Source organism: Bos indicus x Bos taurus, chromosome 16 (genome assembly GCF_003369695.1).
Source record: "Bos indicus x Bos taurus breed Angus x Brahman F1 hybrid chromosome 16, Bos_hybrid_MaternalHap_v2.0, whole genome shotgun sequence".
Lineage (NCBI taxonomy): Eukaryota > Metazoa > Chordata > Mammalia > Artiodactyla > Bovidae > Bos > Bos indicus x Bos taurus.
In genome coordinates this window covers 55,688,738-55,711,828 of record NC_040091.1, presented here as the reverse complement: position 1 = coordinate 55,711,828, position 23,091 = coordinate 55,688,738, and the positions used below count along the sequence as shown (strand labels likewise).

At 47.1% G+C, this 23,091-nt stretch overlaps 1 protein-coding gene across 2 annotated transcripts in view; it reads left to right on the top strand.

Moving 5' to 3' along the window:
* The first annotated feature begins 626 nt into the window (after window positions 1-626).
* KIAA0040 (KIAA0040 ortholog) overlaps window positions 627-23,091 on the top strand; it is a 39,559-nt gene continuing 17,094 nt past the window's right edge. For both annotated transcript variants that reach the window (XM_027565401.1, XM_027565402.1), the window contains exons 1-2: window positions 627-715; window positions 18,516-18,595. The gene's annotated coding sequence lies outside the window, so the exon portion shown is untranslated. The remainder of the gene's footprint in view (window positions 716-18,515; window positions 18,596-23,091) is intronic.

Sequence of the window (23,091 nt, the reverse complement as noted above, 5' to 3'; positions counted from 1 at the left end):
GAACCTTCACCCAGTGTGCCCCATGGGCTCCCTCTCCTGCACCTCCCACCCTCTCTCCAAGAAGGCTGCTCCATTAGGAAGGGCTGGGCTGTTTTCACTTAAGCCCACTTTCCCTCCCAAATAGGTCTCAGGTCTCTGGGAACTTTGTTCCGTCCCTGAAAGCCACTGAGGGACTGGTTGGTTCCGCAGGCAGGCAGGGGAGCGGCTGTGTCCCGCAGGAGGCGTGTTCCGGGACGGCCGGGGCACCGACACGTAAGGGCGGGGCGGGGACGGGGGTAGCCGGCGGGAAGCCCTGGCAGGAGGGCACGTCCGGGCCGTGTGCGCCCAAGTCCAAGGGCACCAGTCCTCCGCGGGCCCGGGCCCGGGGTGGAGGGTGTGGGCCGAGCCCAAGACGCGCGAGGGGTAGCGAGTCTGATTCAGGAAGTCGAGACTCTGACATCAGGGACAGGACGACGGAGTGGAGTGAAACCTCAAAAATGCGAAGCGTCCGCCCACGGGAGGGCAGGGGACACAGAGGGCGCCTTTCTCGCCACCGGCGGCAGGTACGCGCGGCGCAGGGCGGCCCCCGCTGACCCTCCCCTCCGGGCCAGGACCGCGCGGGACCCGCAGGGGCTTCCGAGGAGACACCCGGGACCTCGGCCGCCTTCGCTGGGGCGGCACCCGGCGGATCCCCGGGCGACCGCGCCTGCAAGAAGCCCTCTGGTGGGACTCAAAGGTGAGTCTCAAGAGTTTGTGTGGTGGTTGTCTCTGTGTGTGTGTGTTTAAATACTTTTTAAGTTGCCTTCCGTTGGCAAGGGGACTTCCTACTCCTTGCCTCTAGAAGGATGTCCAACCCCAGAGATCAGTGACATTTGAAGATCGTTTCCAAACAGCTTCTTGCCCCTCACTTCCAGGGTTCCCCCACGCCCGCTGTGCAAGGATTCTCAGCAGTCTTACATCTGCTTCTGGGCTGAGTCCACATGGGTTCCTAGCCGCGTCTGGGGTGGAGTTCTCAGACTAGTTGACAACAGCTGCCAGCAGAAGCGGCTTGAAAGGGACAGAGGGATATTCAGTTTGCCACAGAAGAAGTCAAGACCTGAGACCCTCCAAAAAGCATCCCTGGCTCACAGGTTTCTAAATTGTTCTAGGCGAAGCCGAATTTTCAAGGGGTCTAAGAAACTGGCCACAAGGAAAATACGGCCTGGAACCAGGGCTGGAATGGGAGCCTTTCTGCTATTTCCTGAGCCTCAGGGGATTTGCTGTGACCCAGACTGCTACCTAACTTCTCTGCCTCTCTCAAGGGTCCCGGTTCTACTCCCCTCTCCACCCTTGAATGAGGACACAATGAGACCTGGTTCCCTAGTGTTTTGAAGAACTTCACAGGAATACATTATGTAATAGAGTTAAATAAACTATAGACATTAACTTGTGGGAACACCAGTCTTGCCCAACCGAAAGGGAAACTGAAGCAGACAAGCAGGGCTTTAATTTCTCAGAGAACACTGGCAGTCCACTTGCTGCAAGAATTCTGTTGAATGAGGAAGGGTGGTACCCTTAAGCGTCTGAGAAGCACTTTTCTCCCAAAGCTGTTGCATTTTATTCACTCAGCTCAAGTGTGTAAGAACCTGAAGGTAATCTGAAGGGACCCTCATTTTGAAGTCCTGCTGGGTAAGGGAAGAGCCTTGATTTATATGGAGCAGGATTTGAAGACAGCACTGATGCTAGGCTGTTCCTAACCTCGGTTCTAATGGTTTCCAAGTTCCACCTACAGAATTCAGCAAAGATGTCACCATCAACCTCCTGGTCTGATGTGTCTACCTGTTGCCCAGTGCTGGGCTGGGGAGGCAGATGTATTGAAAAATCTGATCAAGTCTTTCATTTTATCTGAGATTCTGGCTCCCCATCCCCAGTCCAGATATAATTTTAGGAAAGAAATGCATTGAAAACCAAATGTTTCTCCAGCCTTCAAACTTTGTTAATATTTAACCCATGGAATGGGCTTCCCTGGTGGCTCATGCATGTGTGTGTGTGTGTGTGTGCTAAGTCGCTTCAGTAGTATTTGACTCTTTGCAACCCCATGGACTGTAGCCCACCAGGCTCATGGAGTGGGTTGCCATTTCCTACTGCAGGGGATCTTCCTGACCCAGGGATTGAACTTGCATCTCTCATGCCTCCTGCATTAGCAGGTGGGTTCTTTACCACTAGCACCACTTGGGAAGCCCCTCCCTGGTGGATCAGTGGTAAAGAATGCACTTGCCAATGCAGGAGACATGGGTTCAATACCTGGGTCAGAAAGATCCCCTGGAGAAGGAAATGGCAACCCACCCCAGTATTCTCACCTGGGAAATCCCATGGACAGAGGAGCCTGGCAGGCTACAGTCCATGGGGTCAAAAAAGAGTTGGACATGACTTAGAGACTAAACAACAATAAACCTGTGGAGTAGAGAAAGGATGTTTTCCACCCTCTCCCCTGAATACTAACCCCAAGAGAATAATGAACACGCAACAAGCTGAGTTACTGATTTCATCAAAGAGAGATGTACACCCATCCCATCCATTCATTCAGAGTTACTGTGCTCACTGCGTGTAGGCCATATACCAGGGCCTAAGATAATGGTACAGTCTTTGCATCTGAGGACATGCTGCTGCTGGTGCTAAATCGCTTCAGTCGTGCCTGACTCCGTGACCCCATAGACGGCAGCCCACCAGGCTCCCCCGTCCCTGGGATTCTCCAGGCAAGAACACTGGAGTGGGTTGCCATTTCCTTCTCCAATGCACGAAAGTGAAAAGTGAAAGTGAAGACGCTCAGTCATATCCGACTCTTAGCGACCCCATGGACTGCAGCCCACCAGGCTCCTCCGTCCATGGGATTTTCCAGGCAAGAGTTCTGGAGTGGGTTGCCATTGCCTTCTCTGTCCGAGAACATGAAATCTGGTAAATGAGACAGAGAAACAAAATATAGTTACCCCCGGTGGTACAGTGGATAAGAATCCGCCTGACAATGCAGGGAACACGGGTTTGATCTCTGGTCTGGGAAGATTCCATATGCAATGGGGCAGCTAAGCCTATGTGCCACAACCACTGAGCCTGTGCTCTAGGGCGCAAGAGTCCCAACAAGAGAAACCACTACAGCAAGAAGCTGGCACACTGCAGCTAGACAGTACCCCCCACTTGCTGTAACTAGGAAAGCCCTCACACAGCAACAAAGAGCCGGGGCAGCCAAAAATAATAAACAATAAAGTTTAAATAAAAAGAATAGTATCTATCATCATAGCCATAGCTATGGATTACTGAAACAATGCAAAGGGGGAGTGAATAACTCCCCCAGGGGTCACCTGCAGAAGTGATGGATGAGCAGGTGTTGAAAATGATTAGGCATTCCCAGGAAAAGGGTATTCCAGACAAAGGAAAGAGCATCTGCAAACTCAGTGGTAGGTTGGGGGAGCTGCAGGTAATGCAGATTACACTACTATGCAAGGAATGATGAGCTCTTTCCTGTGGCAGTGGGAATTCGTTTTTTAAACAGGGAAAGAGTATGGTCAGATCTGTGTTTGGAGAGAGAACTAATGGCCGGATGGAAGCCGGGTTGGAGAGATAAGGAACAGAAATAAGGAGGACCTCAGCTAAGAGAATGGCAGAGGGAACTGAGAAAAGGGGCATGGACTTTTGGTGGTTTAGGAAGTAGAGTCAGAGGTACCTGGAGACCAAGTGAATGTGGCTAAGGAGGAATGAATGGAACGGAGGATTATAAGGTGTTGAGCTGGGGATGGGAAGGTGCATTGTGATGCTTGTAATGGAAACCACGTGAACTGGAGGAGGCGTGGACTTGGGAAGCAGAGTTTGGGAGAAAACATTGAACACTTCAGACATGTTTAAGTTGGATGTACTCAGGAGATGCCTGGGTGTAGATATATGGGAGGCAGTGGGTACACAGGTCTGGAACCCAAGGAGACGTAGAGGTTGCTCTGATGTGACTATCTCAGATGCTGTGCAGAAAAGCAGTGTTGAAGGAAAATAAACAGGACTGTATTACACTCAGTGAGATCGCTTGACCCTGAAGGGTCTTGAATTGGTCAGTAATGGCCTACAGATCTTATTTTCATATCACACACTGACTTCCATATGACTCCCATGAGATGACCATGGTTTCCCCCAGCTATCTTGCAGGATGATACCTAAAATGTTGGTGAGAACCCTGGGTTAACAACACACAGGTGGTGAGGATGCATTTAACCAACAAGCAATCCCCAGGAATCAGTCCCCGACATGAGAACTGAATACTTTAGTTGAATTGTAAGATCTGCAGGTCATCTCCCCAGAACTCATACCCCAAGTCAAGGCATGGCACTTGTGTGGGAGAGTCCTACCTTCATTAAAACAAGAAGGACAACTTTCTCAGATGAATTCTAAACCTCTGTAGAGTGGTCCTTTAGGTCTGGCTGCCAATGCCCAGATCAGGATTTTATGTGAGCTGGTACAGAAGGAAAAAAACACCTTGAACTTGGAACTGAACAGACATGAGTTCAATTCTTGCCTTGACCACTTATTAGCTGCCCTTGCACAAGTCTTTGAATATCTCAGCTTCATTTCCTTTACATTTAAATTGGGGATAATTATGTCTCACCAGGGCAATAGTTAGGATCAGAATCAAATTGAAAAAGAAAGTACATTTAATGTGCTATATAAATTGTCGGTTCTATAAAAATGTAAGGGGCTTTTATTATTATTACTAATCTTTCCCCTTGAAGTCATCAAATCAGATGGGCTGTGTAGGTGTAGGATTTGGGCAGTATCATAGGCCCAATATTTGAAGGCCATAATTATAGAAGTCTCCTTCCATCAGAGCAGTGATGGGTATCTGCTTCTCTTTTTACTCCTTACCTAACGTGATCAAAGACCAAAGAAGTGAATGGTCTCCTAAAGCGAATGCAGGTTGTACACTGACCAAGAGCTCCTGGAAGCTCATAGGGCTAAAGCAGCCAGGATTCCACTTACGAAGGCACAGACCAACCCCATTTGCAGCTGAGGCCACCCAAAAAGGACACTTTTTTTTTCTGTAATCCTCATCAGTGTGCTAGTTGAACCAGCAGTAGCCCTGAATCCGAGCATTTTCAATGGCTTAGATGTCTCTGTGGTTTTTCTGTCTCCCAGCCAGAGAAGCCTGACATATTCCAACCTAGTGAAGCTCAAGTTTTATGCCAACATTAGAACTTTCAAATAAACAGACTTCTTATAGGGGCTGGTTGTTGAATGAAGAAAAGGAAGTAACCATAGACTCAGAGACTTCAAATGGAAAAACACTTTAGAGATGAGCCAGCCCCTCCCCCTCACTTCACAGATGAGCAAACTAAAGTTCAAGAGAGGGAAGTGTGTGCTGGGGTCAACAGCTGGCTAATGGGGGAACCAGCATCCAAGTCCTCGCACAGTGAACATTCTCTGGGGTTTCTATCACCTGGGCCTCTGTGCCTCACACATGGGGGCACAGGCAGGCACTCAGGTTGGCAGAGGGGAGAAGTGGAAAGATTGTACTTAAAGGCTGCATCCTCCCCCCAGTGGCCCCTGGGAGTAACCCTGGGGATAACCAGGAGCAGCCCCTCCTTTAAGGGGCTTCTCAGGTGGTGCTAGTGGTAAAGAAGCCACCTGCCGATGCAGGTTAGACATAAGAGATTCAAGTTCAATCCCTGGGTCAGGAAGATCCCCTGGAGGAGAGCATGGCACCCCACTCCAGTATTCTTGCCTGGGTCTCACAGAGTTGGACACAACTGAAGCAACCTAGTACACATACACACACACTCCTCCTTTACAGCAGTCTCTCTACCACACCCCAGCCTTCTGTTTCATCAGTGTCAAGCCTCAAACTGTTCTTAAGAATTCCCAGAGATTCCCTCAAGAAGGGATACAGTACTGGGTGCCTTAATGAACTAAAATCTGGTTTGTTTGGGTTTTTTGTTTTTTTCTTAATCTTTTTTTTTTAATTAGAGGATAACTGCTTTGCAATGTTGTGTTGGTTTCTGCCATACAACAATGCGAATCAGCCAAAAGTATCTATCCCCTCCTTCTTAAGCCTCTGTCCCACCCACCGCCGTCCCATCCCTCTAGGTCCCAGGTTGAGCTCCCTGTGTTACATAGCAGTTTCCTGTATCTGTTTTACACATGGGAGTGTATATATGTCAGTGTTACTCTCAGTGCATCCCACCCTCTCCTCCCCCACTGTGTCCACAAGTCTCTGTGTCTGCATCTCGGTTCCTGCCCTGCAAATAGGTTCATCAGTACCATTTTTCTAGATTCCATATTTATGCCTTAATAGACGATATTTGTTTTTCTCTTTCTGACTTACTTCACTCTGTATAACAGACTCTAAGTTCATCCACCTCAATTCAACTGACTCACATTCACTCCTTTTTATGGCTGAGTAATATTCCATTGTATATATGTACCACAACTTCATTATCCCTTCCTCTGTTGATGCATATCTAGGTTGCTTCCATGTCCTGGCTATTGTATATAGTGCTACAATAAACATTGGGGTACATATGTCTTTTTGAATTATTAAACCTATTTATTAGTGTTTCATGAAACTTGTCATGAAGACTATTTCCAGACCAGACCATTTTTGGGTCATCATTACACGTCAAAATGATAGTCAACTCACTGTTCAGTGGAAAGGCTGTAAGTGAATCACAGGAACTCATGAGACTCATCACAGGCACAGAAGAGACAAAACAGTGGAAGGAAAATCTGCAGCACAGTTTTGGATAGACAGTCCCCAGGGATACCGAGCAGCTCAGGTTTCCGACATGTCCCCAGCATCAGCCCGAGCCATCTGAGCAGAGCACAACCTGGGGACGTGAGTGGGAGACCAGGCAAGGGTAGCTGAGCTCCCAAACAAACTCCACCCAAACACAGGATTCCTTTCTGAGGGTAACTCCCAAGGGACTGTGGTAGCGACCGACCCGAATCCCAGCCCTGGGAAGAGGCTTCCTCCCACGCTTGTAAGCAAACTGCTCCATGGAATTTGTTGCTAAGAAATGAAAGGAAACCTAATCACAGCCATGTTTCTTGATCAGAACTGAAGATTTGTAAGTCATTGCAGACTCTCAACTGTCTTTCTCTTTTTAACAAAGAGCAAGCCTTGCTCTCAACTGTCTATAACTCATTCCTCTTGGGATGTTTTCCAGTAGACTTTTATTCTTCTTAAATACAAGCCTGATTTCAAGCTGGATAAGCTTAAGGAAAGCCCATCTACAACTTCGTTTAGTTTTCCAGGCAAGTTAGAAAAGACAATTGGCAGGAGAGAGGGGAAAAATATAATAGCAATAAGGATGTAAAATCGCTCAGTTGTGTCCAGTTCTTTGTGACCCCATGGACTATACAGTTCATGGAATTCTCCAGGCCAGAATACTGGAGTGGGGAGCCTTTCCCTTCTCCAGGGGACCTTCCCAACCCAGAGATTGAACTCAGGTCTCCTGCATTGCAGGCAGATTTTTTACCAACTGAGCCACCAGGGAAGCCCTCAGCAATAAGGATAGTTGGACGTAATAATATTAATACTTTTAGTCTTCTATTGTCAAAAGTTGGGGGTACATAGGTTTAGAGATGGGTGTGGAGGCAAGGGTTTAGAGCAGAGAATTAGGCAGGGGAAACTGGGACATTCAATTAGCTTTAGTGTCATGGGAGCAGAATGGCATGCAGTGCACATGCTGGGTCTTAACCTAAATGAAATGTGACTGTGGCCACCTTAAATAAGAGGAAAGCTGCACATGAGCCAGGAGCCTCTGAGATCCTGGGGCTGTGTCCTTTCAAAATTTCTGATCCTAAGTCCCTCTGCAGATTCATCAAAGAGACAAAGCACCAGCTTTCAAAAGCCCCTCTGCTGTAAAGGCTCCATAGCAGTCCAGGGCTCCAGGGAGCCTCTCAGGCACACTGGCCCAAAATCCCCCAGGAGCTGGGGTCACAGTGACTTTCCCAGTGATCAGGGACAGGGAGTAAACACATGTCCACCCAACTTTTCTTGCTCTCACAGATCTGCAGTGTGCACACTAGGCTCTCCATAGCTATTGGTTGAATCGTGGTGCTAAGACCTTGAGGCATACAAAAGTGACAGCCGCTGCTCCCTCCCCCCACCCCCACCAGGCTGCTCTACCAGCACATCAAGCATATCATGGTTGTTTATGTTCTGCTGGGGAGAAGCAGTGGGGCTGGAAGAGAACACACCACTGTCAGGGCCAGCCCTGCAGATGCACCTCATCTGTCGGGCTCCTTTCTGATTCTTGACTGATGGCTCCCACCTTCACCTCCCTCACTCCACCTTCCAGTCCTAACCTGAAACATCCCCTCCTGCCCAAGGCCCACAGTCTGCCAAGCGGCAGTTGCCAGAGCAGTGACAGCCATGGCCTAGATGAAAACCTCCAGACTCATTACGTGAGTGACCCACCCTATCCCATAATGAGACTTCCCAGGGAGAGGGGAACGCACAGGCACAGCGTACCACCCAGACATGACCTGCTTGCTCAGAGTGCTCCTGGTTTCCAGAAGAGAAACTCAGAGCCTTCCCTGCAGGATGTTTGGCCCAACGCCTTCTCTGACTCAAGAGAAAAGCAATGATGTGCCAGGTGCCTTAGGACACTCGCTGCTGTCCAACTACTGTGTTTGTGCAGTTTTGCAGGGAAATATTATTGACCCCTCTGAGGAAAGAGCTGATTTTTACTGTGTCTTCAGTGGATAGATGGCACAGGTTTCCACAGCAGGGTGTGGAAAGAATATCTCATGTTCAGGTAGAAATACTGCATTTCCCCCACCTTCTCTGGGACAAGAGGAAGGGACACAGTCACAGGGCATGTGACACATGGGGAAGAAGGTCTGATGCTCCTGACTGACATTTTCCAGGAATAAGTCTTCAGATGTTTTAAAAAAATAAATTATTCTTTCAAGAAGGAATACTTCAACCACTGAGGTATGTGGTCATTCGGTATTTGGTACTGGAGGGAATGAATACATACACACCAAAAAGATAATCAAATCAACAATGTTATACTTCTTAAACCTTAATAATAGAAACTATACCATTGTTTTCGATTTATCATCTATCAGCTTTCAAGAAATTTTGTATTATCTCCTCCCATTTTTTTATGGAAGTGAAATTCACATTACAGAAAATCATTTTAATGTGAACAATTCAGTGGCATTTAGTACATTCACAAAAGGGATTGATTGAAAGTTTTAGTTGCTCAGTCATGTCTGACTCTTGTGATTCCATGGACTGTAGCCCAGCAGGCTCCTCTGTCCATGGAATTTTCCTGGCAAGAATACTAGAATGGGTAGCCATTTCCTTCTCCAGGGGATCTTCCTGACCCAGGGATTGAACCTGGGTCTCTTGCATTGCTGGAGGATTCTTTACCATCTGAGCCACAAGGGAAGCCCATAGTACATTCACAATGTTGTATTAATAGCATCACCATCTCTAGTTCTAAAATATTTTTGTCATTGCAAAATAAACCCCAGACCCATTAAGCAGTTACCCCTTATTGCTCCCTCTTCCCAGCTCCTGGCAATCTGCATTTATGGATTTATCTGTTCTGATAGTTCCTATAAATGTATGCCCTTTTGTGTCTGGCTTCTTTCATTTAGCTTAATGTTTTCAAGGTTCATTCACGTTTTAGCCTTTCCTGGTGCTTCGTGCTCTTTGTGGCTGAATAATTATTCATTCTGTGTATTTACTATAATTTGTTTAACTGTTCATCTGTTGATAAACGCTTGGGTTGTTTCTATCTTTTGGCTATTGTGAATAGTGCTGTTATGAACATGTAAGTACAAGGATTTGTTTGAGTACCTATTTTCAATTGTTCTGGGTAGATACCTAGGAGTAGAATTTTTAGATCATTGGGTAACTCTATGTGTAACTTTTTGAGGAACCATCAAACTGTTTTCTATAACATTTTAATCAGCAGATGTAAATTCACTTCCTTTCTTGAGGATAAGAGGCATATGAAGTGGCATGCTTTCCCATACCTGGTCCCTTGTTTGTTGTCTTTGATCTTATGCTTTAAGGAAAGATATTAAACTCTGCTTCTTGTTGTCCTAGAGATGCAGAGTTATTTGGATGCTTGAGATAGAAAATATTTGGGGGACTTCCCTGGTGGTGCAGTGATTAAGAATCCACCTGCCAATGCAGGAGACATAGGTTCGATTCCGAGTCCAGGAAGATTCCACGTGCCGCAGAGCAACTAAGCCTGTGCACCACGACTACTGAACCCATGCTCTAGAGCCCATGAGCTGCCGCTACTGAGCCCACACGCCACAGCTACCAAAGCCTGTGCGCCTAGAACCTGTGCTCTGCAACAAGAGAAACCGCTGCGATGAGAAGCCTGTGTACCACAGCTAGAGGATAGCCCCCACTCTCTGCAACTAGAGAAAGCCTGCGTGCAGCAACAAAAGCCCAGCACAGTCAAAAAATAAATAAATTATAAAAAAAGAAAATATTTGGGTAAACTACAAATCCTTCTTGGTGCGGTTAAGTAGTAAGCAAAAGGTAACACCAGCAGCATTTCTGGAGGACTGTTTATGTGCCAGGCATTGCATTAAGAAAGTCACATCCTTGCTCTCACTTAATCCTCATAGTCCAACTATAATACCTATTTGACATAGGAGGAAAACTGAGGCCTCTACCAAGAGTTAAGTTCTCTTCCTCTGGCTCCAGAGTGTTATTGATAAGCCTCTCCTACAAAGAAACTGCAACTGCCACCAGTGATGAATCAGAAGCTGTTCTGTTACGGTCCGCTTTGGCAGATGGATAAAGACGCAGTTATAATACAGTGTGACCAGTGCTATGACAGGTGTGACAATAGGGAGGAAATACACTTAGCCCAGCTCTTAGGTGACAGACTTACCAGAGGAGACAAAATCTAAGTTCCTGTTATTATTTCATTTATAAGTAAATGAGCTTTTGTGCCACTTGGTGAGGCTGGACCCTCCCCCATCCTCCTTTGGCACCACCAGTTCATCATTCCTTGTGCCCAGTGTCTGGCACACAGTAGCTGCTCATTACACACAGGTTAATAAACATATGTGCTTCTGCAGATGGAACTTCCAGGCCCTGTCATGCTGCTGCAGGACTGCAATGCCTGAGACTCCACTCATTTGCTTTCTTGAAACAGCTGTGGGGGCTTCCCAGGTGGCTCAGTGATAAAGAATCCACCTGCCCATGCAGAAGACATGGGTTCCACCCCCAGTATGGAAAGATTCCACATTCTGCAGAGCAACTAAGCCTGTGCACCACAACTTCTGAGCCTGTGCTCCATGACACGAGAAGCCACCACAAGAAGTCCACACACCACAACCACAGAGTAGACCCCACTCGCCACAACTAGAGAACAGGCTGAGCAGCAGCGAAGACCCAGCCAAAAATAAATAAAGAAATAAGCAGCTGTGGCCCAGGTACGAGGGAAAGGAGATGAGGAGAGGTCTAGAACAGCTTTCTTTGTTCTCTCGGTCTGAAAACATCAGGAGACAAGAGAAGGTGGGGAGCAGGGTGGGGAGAGGGGCAAGGCTGTGAAGACATCTCCCCGTGCCCAGGTGAGGAGTCTGTAGAGGTGCCTGGGATCCTGGAACAGACACGGAATGAACTGCTAAACCACTTTCTGAAACTCAAAGTTCTCCGCTTCATCTCAGGGTTGAGTTATTGCATCAAGACTTCCAAACTCATGGCTATCTCATATCTGAGGCAGTTCACCTCGGCCTACAGGGACAAGCAGCAGCAGCCTGGTGGAAAGATCTCTACTCTCCCCGGTGGGTAATCCCTGCTCCTCTTTCCCAGGGGTTTTCAGTGAGATTCGGCCCTCACCTACCTTCCCTGGTTCACATTCAGCCCCTCTCTTACAAAAGGAGAGTTGTAAAAACTCTTGGGAGCCCTGCTGGCCTTGCTTTAGAAGGCAGAAGCTGTCCCAGCCTGGCTCTGGTTGCATTTTATTTATTTATTTACCCTGGGCCACGCTGGGTCCTCTTTGGTATATGGGCTTTCTCTTGTTGTGGTGAGAAGAGGCAATTCATTGAAGAAGAGAAGAAGAGAAGTGCGCAGACTTCTCATTGCTGTGGCTTCTTTCGTTGTGGAGCCTGGGCTCCAGGTGCACAGCCTTCAGTAGTTGCAGCTCACAGGCTCTAGAGCACGGGCTCAGTAGTTGTGATGCATGGGCTTAGTTGCCCCAGACCAGATCTTCCCAGACTAGGGATCGATCCTGTGTCCTCTGCACTGGCAGGAAGATTTCTTAACCACTGGACCACCAGGAAATCCCTCTGGCTTCATTTTTTTTTTCATACACATTTCTTTAAAGTCTTTGTGTGCGTCAAACACTTTCCTGGAGGCTGTGGGGGAATTTAAAAACCAAAACCAGGCACAGGTCCCACCTGCAGGGACCCTCTGCCTATTCCTAGGAAGCTGCCCAGCTCAGCCCAGCCCAGCCGCAGTCATGCCCCCTCATCTAGAGGTGGAAGAAACAGCCTCCCCCAACCCTGGGAATTAGAGCCTGTCCTGGGATCTCTGCTTGCAGGTGCCACCGTTTCCTTGCCCACCACCCAGGCTCTGGACTGTGCCACTCGCAGCATCCCCAACATCTGCTTCACCCCTGCTTGGCTGGCTCTTCAGGCTCAACTTAGCTAAGGTCTTCTTGTTCTTCACAGGCTCAACTTAGCTAAGTCATAAGCTGCTACTCTGGGTTCCTCCCCAACTGTGAAAGCAAGGTCTTCTTGTTCTGCACAGGCCCCAGTCCTGGTCCCTCCACTGCTGCAGCCCTACTGTGTTATAGCACCTTGACCTGGCCCTGCCGAGGCCACTCCAAAGCTCATGGAGATATGAGGGTTCAGGTTCCCAGGGATGACTGTGGGCACCCTGACCTGGAGGAGGTAACATACAGCCTCACACAGACACTCTCAGCTCTCCCAAACCCATAACCATTCAGTTGGTTCACTAACCAATCGACAAGCATTTATTGAGCATCTACCATGTACCAACACTGAACTAGGCATGGGGGATTCCTAGAGGAAAAACCTCTCAAATAGTCTACATCAAGTGGAAAAGTGGATATGAACAGCATCTGTACCACAAGTATACAATAGGAAGACTACGTAAGTATCCACAGTATCTTACATTCATTGTCAGGGAGGTAGGTAGGAGAGGGACAGAAATGTTCAACTGTGATGATCTCTATGTAACTGTGATTCCAGAAAAAGTCCCCAGGTCACTAAATTCTTCTTTTTCTTGCCCTGTCTGCTGAGGGCTGTTCAGTGCACATAGGTCAGAGTTTGCTCTAGTTTTATAGGCCAAAGCATTCCTCATGGGCTGTGCCCAGGACACCCAAAGGCATCTTGCCATACTACACACGGGAGTCATCAATCACTGTGGTCCCTTCTGCATCCTTGAACTCCCCACTGCTGGATTACAGCAGGGGTCACAAGCTCAACACCCACGGGGCCTGACAGATAAAACTAACATTTATGGAATGTGGGCCAGGCGCTGCTTTAGCCACATGACAAAGATGATTCAACTCATCTGATTTCCATAACAATTCAATGGCAGAGGGTCTATTCTGATTATTCTTTTATATCTGAGGGACAGAGGGGTAGAGGGACTTTCCTAGGTCAGACAGCTAGTGAATGGAGGAGGGCAAACAGCCTTTGACCCAAGCTGGTCCACCTGAGAGAGTAACACAGGTAGTGTGGGAATCCCTACAGGACTCGCTGGAAGTTGTGTCTCAACCGACCTCTCTTCACTGACCACATCTACCTCACAGGCTTCCAGCTTGCAGCCTATGATCTCAGGTTGCCCTTCTTACACAAAAAACTCATTTGGTTTCCACCAACCTTGGGCTAAATGTTAATAGTACTGTTACATGGGTAGGCTAACTGAGTGAGTGAGTATGTGTGTGTGTGTGTGTGTGTGTGTGTGTGTATGAAAGAGTTGTTGTTGTTGTTTAACTGCTCAGTTGTGTCTGACTCTTCGACTCCATGGGCTGTAGCCTGCCAGGCTCCTCTGTCCATGGGATTTCCCAGCAAGAATACTGGAATGGGTTGCCATTTGGAGCAATCTCTTTGATCTTAGGCCAGCTGGAACTGACTTTGGTTACCCTCATGGCCCCAGATTGGAATTTGGGATTATCTACACATTTAAGAATATACAAAGAAATAAAGCATGTTTGGAGTTGAGAGGGAAGGAGGCAGAAAACTGACTAGCCACTCAGATTTTCTCACGCAATAATCTGCTTTCATGGTTAAACATGAAAAACGACCCCTGGGCAGGTCCTTGGCCCAGTGCATCATCTTGTTACCCCTGCTCTGTCCTTGGACATTCAAGTCAGAATAAGGAAGGAGGTGAAGAGGGAGAGCAAGTCTCCCAGTAGCATCTCTTCTCCTCAGGCCACAGCTTTAGGAACCCTCACCTTGGGCCAAGCTGTTGCCTGGAATGCCATGGATTAGAGCAGCTGGCTGGGAGAGTGAGCTGTTTGTTGCCATGGTAACAGCGGCAGATTCAAACTCTCCAGATCTGGGCCCGATGCCTGGGCCACCTTGATTGGCTTCTTTCTTTGAGCCAGCTGTGCTTTCTTGAACAGCCTGGAATCCCTTCATTCTCATCCTCACTGCATTTAATCATCCCATTCTCCCGGCAGGTGCCATTTCAAATCCTACCCTCCTCGAAGCCTTGCCTAGATTCCCTCATTGGAATGAACAGCTTCCTTCGTGCTGCTCCCATAACCATGTGCTTGCGTTTCCCTTGGGACATTTAACTAGTCATGCTTCACTGTTCCCCTGTGCTCATCCATTTCCCAGGCAAAAAATAAATTCCTTGATTCACACTCTGTGTCTTTAGTTTGGAATCCCTTACCCAGGAGGTTGGCAGCAAGTTTCACGTCTTGTTAGGCAGATTAGCTGGGAGAGCCTTAGAAAAAAGAAGCTCCTTGTGTGCACAGCAGGTTCTCAACGGATGTGAACTGTATTGAACCGTGGGCCATAGAGAGGGGAAATGGCAGTTCCCTGGCCTCGTTGGACTCAATTGTGTCGACTACCCAGGCTCAGGGAAGGAAGTAAAAAGCCAGCCAAAGGAGTTCCTCTTTCTGAGGAAAAAAAACAGGGAGAACTTTTTGCAGTAATACCAGTGAGGCACTGAGACGCTGAATGTAACACACACTTTCGCTACTCCGTTGACTTGGCGTCTGAGAATTACCAAATGCAATGTTAGCAATTCCTGACAGCAAAATGTGTCAGGAACACAGCCAACTGGGGCTTTCCAAAAGCATGGCAATAGCCTCACTCTCGTGCGATTTATAATATTCATATGGCATCCTGTGAGGCAAAGGCCCATATCCATTTGAGGCCAGCGATCTTTGGAAGTCAGGTCTCACTGCTGTCATTTCTGCTTTTTGGCACTGACAGCCTCACTGGAGATCCAAAAGTAGCCAGTCACCAAAAAAGGCCTGCAGAGTGTGCCTGCAGTCTGGAATGCCCCCGGCTATCTGGCATCTGAGCCCAGGTTGAATGAATTCTCCAAACCCCAAATACTGAAATTCCAATCGGTAGATTTTTTTTTTTTTCTTTTCCTGAGTATCTTCTGTGTGGCCACAATGCTGGGTGCGAACCCAGAAACCAGCGAATGAGCCCTAGATATTTAGGGGCAGAAGAACTGCCATGTCTGCCACGATTGGCTGTGAGACCTTGGGCAACTCATTGAATTTCAGTGAACTTCAGTTTCCTCATCTAGAAATATGGTCATTCTCTAATTCAACAAATATTTTCCAAGAACAAAACAGGTACAAATATTTTCCAAGAACATGTCCCATCAAATATTTTTCCAAGAACAGAACAGGTGAGAATACATTCTGTCTAGAAAGGAAACAAGTTTCACATCTTGTTAGGTGATTAAATAAACAGTGACTCTAAAGTGGGTTGTGGGCTGTGGTGACAGTACAGGGACAGTGACAGGGTACAGGACAGGGGCTCTAATGAGGTCGTGGGAGGTTTCCTAAGGGGCTGCTGTTTCAGCTGAGACTAAACACGTAGGGACCCGGAGACTGGGGAGTACTGGTTGAAGTGGGATTGGGGGAGAGTTGGGGGGATTTGAGATAAAGACACTTTCATGAGGCCCCAAAGCAGGAAGGCCCACATATCTCAGGGAGTCTGAGAAATGGAAGGTTTTATAAACTGGAAGAGTGACTGGTTGCCATTGTGGGTTCCTCTCCTGTAGCTTTTTGGGAGTTAATACAGTAAGGAGAGTATCACGCTGGGAAATGGAAAAACCAGAGCCTGGTCTGCCCTTGGTCACTGACCAGCTTTGCAATTTTAAACCAATTTTGAACACCCATTTCTGTTCTTTAGTTTATTCATCTGTGAAATAGGGCAAGAAATCCCATCCCTTCTCACATTACAGTGGATTTAATGAAGAAATGTTTGCAGAAGAGAAGTTGTTAAAAAATTAAAATGAGTTATAAGTGCAGGGTCTATGCTAGGACTTTCCCCAGTCATAAATAAATTCAAACCCACTCAGGCATCAGTTTTAAGACTGGAGAAGTGATTGCACCACGGTTTTTCCCCCCTCCCCTCTGCCTCCCTTCCCAAGGGATCAGGAAATAAATCACAGTTTCTTTCTGATTGGTTTGGTGATATTTCATTTCAGTTCATAATCGGATATTGTCTAAGGGAGAAAGTACGCTATTAATAAAAGTTATTTTTTTTAATTGTAATATTTGTGATTACCAAGCCTGGCTGGTTAGGGCAGACTGCCCATGAGCCCAGGGTGGCCCTTAATCCTGCTGTGGCCAAGGCATACTTTGAATTACCGGAGGGATCAGGTGAGAGAATGAAACATTGACATTGCTACGTCTCTCCTGCTCACCAACATTCAGGGCTTTCCTGTTACACCAAACCTCTGCTGAGCCTTCCAAGCCCCCTGAAATCTCACCCACCTTTCTCAAGAGGTTTCTTCACTGCCTTCCCAGTCCCAAACTCTGCACGTGCTGGCCTCAGTACCCCAGCTCTTGCTTTCCCATCCCATCCAGCTCAGCCTAGCTTCCCTTCTCTCACTCGAATGTCCAATCCTCAATGTGATTACACCCAGTACAGGGGCCCTACACAACCTCCATCTCCTCCAGGCTGCCTCTTCCTTAAAACCTAAGCCAACAACCATCACTCTCCCTTCTAACTGTGCATGCATTTTGGCACTTTCTGATATTTATCTTAGACTTTAATTGCTTGTATTATTTTTGAAAATTAAACATTATCAGTTTATCAAGACTCTCATGTATATATAACTTGACTTGCACAACAACACTGGATGGTGAGTGGGGTCAGTGGAGTTATTATCTTCCCGTCTGAGAGATGGGGAACCTAAGGCTTGGGATTCAGGGACCTGCACTGTCGCCTGGCACGACTTACCATGTTCTAAGTTTCATTAAGAAATTCTCCTAACTTTGCTCATTGTTATGTGGCAGCAGGGATGGGACGGGAGTTTGGGAGAGAATAGATGCATGTGTATGTATGTCTGAGTCGCTGTGCTATTCACCCAAAACTATCACAACTGTTAATTGGCTATACCCCAATACAAAATTAAAAGTTAAAAAAAAAAAAAGAAATCCTAGGCTGTGAACCAGATCATACACTTCTCTTTTCCCCCTCAGCACCATGCTGATCACACAGCAGATACTTAACTAACATTTCTTGGAATGAAACCCATATGCAACTACCAGAAAAATAATTGGAATGGCATATTTCACTGATGCAAATCATCACTATTAGTACTATTAGCCTCCTCATAGATAAAGAACAGGATGTTTGCCGAATTATTTTTATTTTAGTGACCCAGTAAACAACTTTAGGGAGGCTCTCGAATGTTCTATACAAACCTCCCCACCCCCACCCCCGCCCCCGGCAGGCAGTCAGAGGGCAGCCACCCCTGCAGTTTCTGCTCCTGCTCACACCAAGCAGCCTGGCCCCACCGACTCTTGCCTCTTGCAAAGGATGGAATGTGTTTATCAGAACCTGCCCGGCAGGGTGGACATGCTTGACCAGCCCTTGGAAATCTGGGGTCATTTGGGCACACGGAGGATCCATGCTACCTAGCACCACAGCACTGGCACCTCGAGGGGAAAGAGGAGCCTCACTGGTTGGGGTGGGGTCGGGGTGGGGTCCACCCATGCATCCATTCGGGGTTGGAGGCAGGAAGACCTCCCAGCATGGCAGCCAGTTCTCCAAGAACTTCAGGCTACTGTGACTACCTGGCAGAACTGAGGGGTGACGGCTGCTGCCCTGTCCCTACATCAGCCTGGAGTAACACCAGTCGTGACTCTTAAGAACAGCCTAGGTGCACATTCATTTGCCCTGCTGCTCTGACACAAGGACCCAGGCAAGTGCCCACTTCCAGGCGGTGGTTGACTTTGGAAAGTGCCTGTGTACAGTCAGGCCTTCAGAACTGTGCCAGCAGCCTGCCTCCCCCCAGCCCCGTGCCCAGTGCCCTTCTGCAGAGGTGGACCATGCCATCACTTTCTTGTGTCTCTTCCCAGATTTCCCCCATTTGGGAGAAAAAGAAATCGAGGCCCCAAGCGACTGAATGAGCTTCCTGAGAACACACATTAAGTCACAGGTAAGAGTTTAAACTGGCTTCTCATACCACCATGAACTTCCCCTATGTTCCCAAGCTATCTTTTAGCCAAGAATTCAGCTTGTATGAAAATCTACAAGAGTATAAACAAATAAAACCATATATTATTCAAAGCCAGGCCTAGGGGTCTAGAGCCTCATAGACTGTCCACAGAGGAGCAGAGCAGAGCACTCACTTCAAGGGCACTCCCAGGCCCTTCTCTGGCTGCTCCAAGCCAACTCCCATCTCTGGGACCCTCTCCTGCCTTCCAGCCAGCAGGAGAAGGACTACAAGTCCTGACCGTTTTGCCCTATCAAAATGTTCCCACCCGATGTCTTATTTCTTCAAGATACTGATACTTTGAGGGTTGGGCTGATAAAATATACATACATACATAGGACTGCTAAGGAAAGATAAAGCTTAAGGCTTGTGTAGAACCTGCTGGGAGAGAAGGTCAGAGTTCCCTGGCCTCTCCCACCATCTCCCCCACCTCCCATTGGCCCCATATGCTTTCCAGAGTGTCTTCCATAATACTTTGAGGTCTCCAGGCAAGGATGGAGCAGAAGTGGTGGATACGGAGGATGGGGTAGGGCTGAGGGAAGAGTGTGTGTGTGTTTGTGTGTACTCTTTAGTATCTGTGAGGAACTCCCCTACCCTCACAATCCCCAGCTTAAGCAATTTCTTCCATCCGTACTCCCAAATCACTCATGGGCAAAGCCTGCAGCCTCCATGGGTCATTTCAAGGGTGGAGAAGAAAAGATATTAATATGGGCTGGGGGGGCAAAGGCAGGCACACTGAGGGTATCAGGGATAAAGCAAAGCCAGTGGCAGTTCCAGAATTCCTCTAGAACAGGACTTAGGGGTAGCAATCTATTTGCACAGAAACACCTAAAACAGCATTTGATAAGACTGAGAAAATGTCACCTATATCAAAGAAAGAGGGTATTGAGGCAAAAAAGGGGGTGTTACTTGCCTGGCTGGGTGCTCCATCAATGTCTTAGCACATTCGTATATATCTTGTACGTTCACCAACAGTTATTTATCAAAACCGTTAAAATACATCTATATCCACACTCGATGTTGGGGGTACAGATGTAAATGCGTACAGACAGGAAGTGAAGATTCATCCACCAGTAACATCGACTCCTCCGCCCTACCCACCCTCTGCGGCCCAAAGTCTGATGAACCTGAACTGTTTCCACACCGCATTCCACAGGGCTGAGTTATGACTGGAATGAGAATACTTCTGCTCACTCCCTCTATGACTTGGCCTTTACATTTTAAGCCTTAATATTACAGTAAGGTAGTGTTCAGCTTTTAATTGCCCTGAACTTTTGTTAACATTAAATGAAGGGAGAAAATGGAAAGGAAATAAAATTGTATCTGTATTGCTTCTGAGTCGCATAATTGTATATTTTTGCCACCCCATTAGTTTTCGACTATTCCAGCTTATAAACCTCTCCCCCGCCACCACTGAGGAAAATAAATAAGTCCGTCATTCAGCTATTGCTGCAAAGTTTGCCAAACTCTGAGTTCTCTAATATTAAAGGGAGTGATGCAACTTTAAATTCAGAGTCTATTTTTTAATTACCACCTGTGGGAGACCCTGAATCACACAAGTGCTTGGCTGTCTTCTTGCTTTTTCTAAAAACATACCTTCCCTCTAAGCAGATATGACGTTAAACTTCAGTTACTGGAGTCAGGCACAGACTGTGTCCCCTTTATTTGGGGACCAGAGAACGCACTGCCCCTCCCCAACCGCTTCTAAATCCAAGATGACCTCAGAGCCTCAGCTCACACTTTCCAAAAATAAAACTGTACTTCGGCACTTTACCACACCCACCAAAATTGGCTCCAAAATTTTTTACCCAATAGTTTGGAAGAGTGAAAATAAGAACAGTATAACCCAGGTATGTCACTGTAACCATGGCTACAGGTTTTATTAGCACTAATACCAGGATGTGGTCAGATTGGATATATACAGACGGCAAACACAAGCCTGAGTGGTGTCAGTGTGTGCCCATAAATTCTCCAAATTGGAAACGTGGCCCTTAATGACTATGATTCATAAAGGACCTGGGGTGAGGATGGAGGGGGGGTGAGGATGGAGGGAGGGTGAGGGGGTTTTGGGAGGAGATTTAGGGTGGAGGGCTGCATCAGGAAGGGAAGTCAGGGTTCCAATTTTAGCTGTAATTCAGCTTTTGAATACAATCCTCTAACATGCCCCTACCTTGCATTTAGACTGCAGTTTTTGCAGTGTTCTTTGACGTACCTTGTCTATTGTTCACAAGTCTTGACAGATATCTGAGATGGCTAATAGCTGCAGTTCTCAAATGGAAAAGGGGCTCGGAAAGCTTAACTGATTTGCCCAACGTCAGAAGCTTGGAGGATAAGTGAACCCAGAACTAGAACTGGTTCCTCTTAATATTCTTTCCACTGCACCCCTCTGTCAACCTTTTATGTTCTGCTTGGGACATTTGGATATGTATTCATTCCTCTTGCAAACATCCCTCATCCTTATCATTTGTTTAATTAGCCAGAAACCAAGATCAATCCATCAAATTGGAGGTTGACAGCTGGAAAGTAAGGCTTGCCTTTTGTCATCTCTTTTGCAAGCCCCCTGCCTGGCTTCCGGCTACACAGATGATAGCACGAAGAACAGGCAGTGTAGTCCCTGTTCTGGAGGGAGTGTGTGGTCTAATATGCCTCCAGGGACCAGGTAGGTGTCAGGACTGGGTGAAGCCGGCAGGGTGGGGACTGGGGTCCAGTTTAGGGGAACATCAGTCCTTCTAATGCTCCAGCAGATATGGGAGGTTAGTGTAGCCCAATTTTAGGACTCACTAAAGAATGAGAATTGTATATGAAATCAGAGGGGGAAAAAACAAAATGAAATAGAAGTGTCTAAGGGTTGGTTATAGCTCCTGGGCTGTCAGTGAGCACTCTAAGGAGTTTTATGCCTTTAGGTCCCCAGCAGCCACTGTCACGTGTGACATGTTACACTTCTCTTATATTTCTGGTCCTATTAAAATGTGAGCCCCTTAGGGTCACAGGAGATGTCTTAGTTCATCAAGGGTGTGTCCACAGAGTGTGGCACACATGCCAGGCTTTCAAATGCTTGACAGGTGAATGACTGGTGAATACCCCTTCATCCTAGAACAGAGGGTCCAGAGACTGAAGTCATCCGGAGAATGGCAGTTCTAGAGCATAACATTTACAGCAGGGTCTTCTGCACTTCAGTAGCTCCATTATTGTTGTTCAGTTGCTCGGTCATGTCCAGCTCTTTGTGACCCCATGAACTACAAGTTTTGTCCGTTCACAGGAAAAGAGATCAAACTGTACACCAGACTTCCTTGTCCTTCACCGTCTCATGGAGTTTGCTCAAACTCAGGTCCATTGAGTCTGTGATGCTATCCAACCATCTCATCCTCTGTTGCCCCCGTCCCTTTCACCCTCAGTTTTTCCCAGCATCAGAGTCTTTTCCAGTGAGCTCTTCCCATCAGGGGGCCAAAGTACTGGAACCCCAGCTTCAGCATCAGTGCTTCCAATGACTCTTCAGGGTTGATTACCTTTAGGGTCGACTGGTTTGATCTCCTTGAAGTCCAAGGGACTCTCAAGAGTCTACTCCAGCACCACAGTTCAAAAGCATCAATTCTTCGGCGATCAGCCTTCTTTATGGTCCAGCTGTCACATCCATACATGACTACATGTCGTCTGGCTGCCATGGAGCGGTTGGAGGGCATGTCCCTGTTAGTCAGGGCCTGACAAAACATCCTCCACTGGAGAAGGGTATTGCAAACCACTTCCGTATTATTGCCTCAAGAACCCTATGAACACAGTGAAAAGTAGCTCCATGGCCTTGGGCAAATTACTTAGTCTCTGATAGCCTCAGTTTCCTTATCTGTATAATGGGGATTTAAAAGACTCACCTCCTGCATTCTTGAATGAGGTCATGTCTGTTGAGCCTTGATTACACACACAGAGTTGGGCACTTAGTAAGAACACAACCAATGGTGGCTTTTGGATTCAACAGATCATTCCCTGTTCCTGTGAAAGGTGATAAGACATTATGCCAACCCTCTGTTTTTGAGGCTTTGGCCTCTGAGGTCTCTGTTAAAAGAGGATAGTCAAAGGAAAACAAGTGAGCATTCTAGCTGAAATGAAGAGGAGAAAGTTGATAGCGATGGACAAGACAAGGTAGCCCTAAGAAACTAGATCCTGGATATCAGGAGGGCTGAAAGAGGGGCGGCAGCTGAGAATGAATGGAAATAAAATTAATGAGAGAGCAGGGGAAAGGCAAATGAGTCTGCCTTGATTCCTAGGATCAGCTGATTAACTTCTTAAACCAGTTCACAGTAAAAGTGAACAAACTCTGCAAAAACTCTATGAATTCTGTAATGAATGGCTGTTTTTACCTTTCACACAATGAGTAGTATAATAAATAGAGCGCTATATGGTTTTCAAGGCAATTTTAAGGCACCCACTGTGTGAAGTGTACTTAG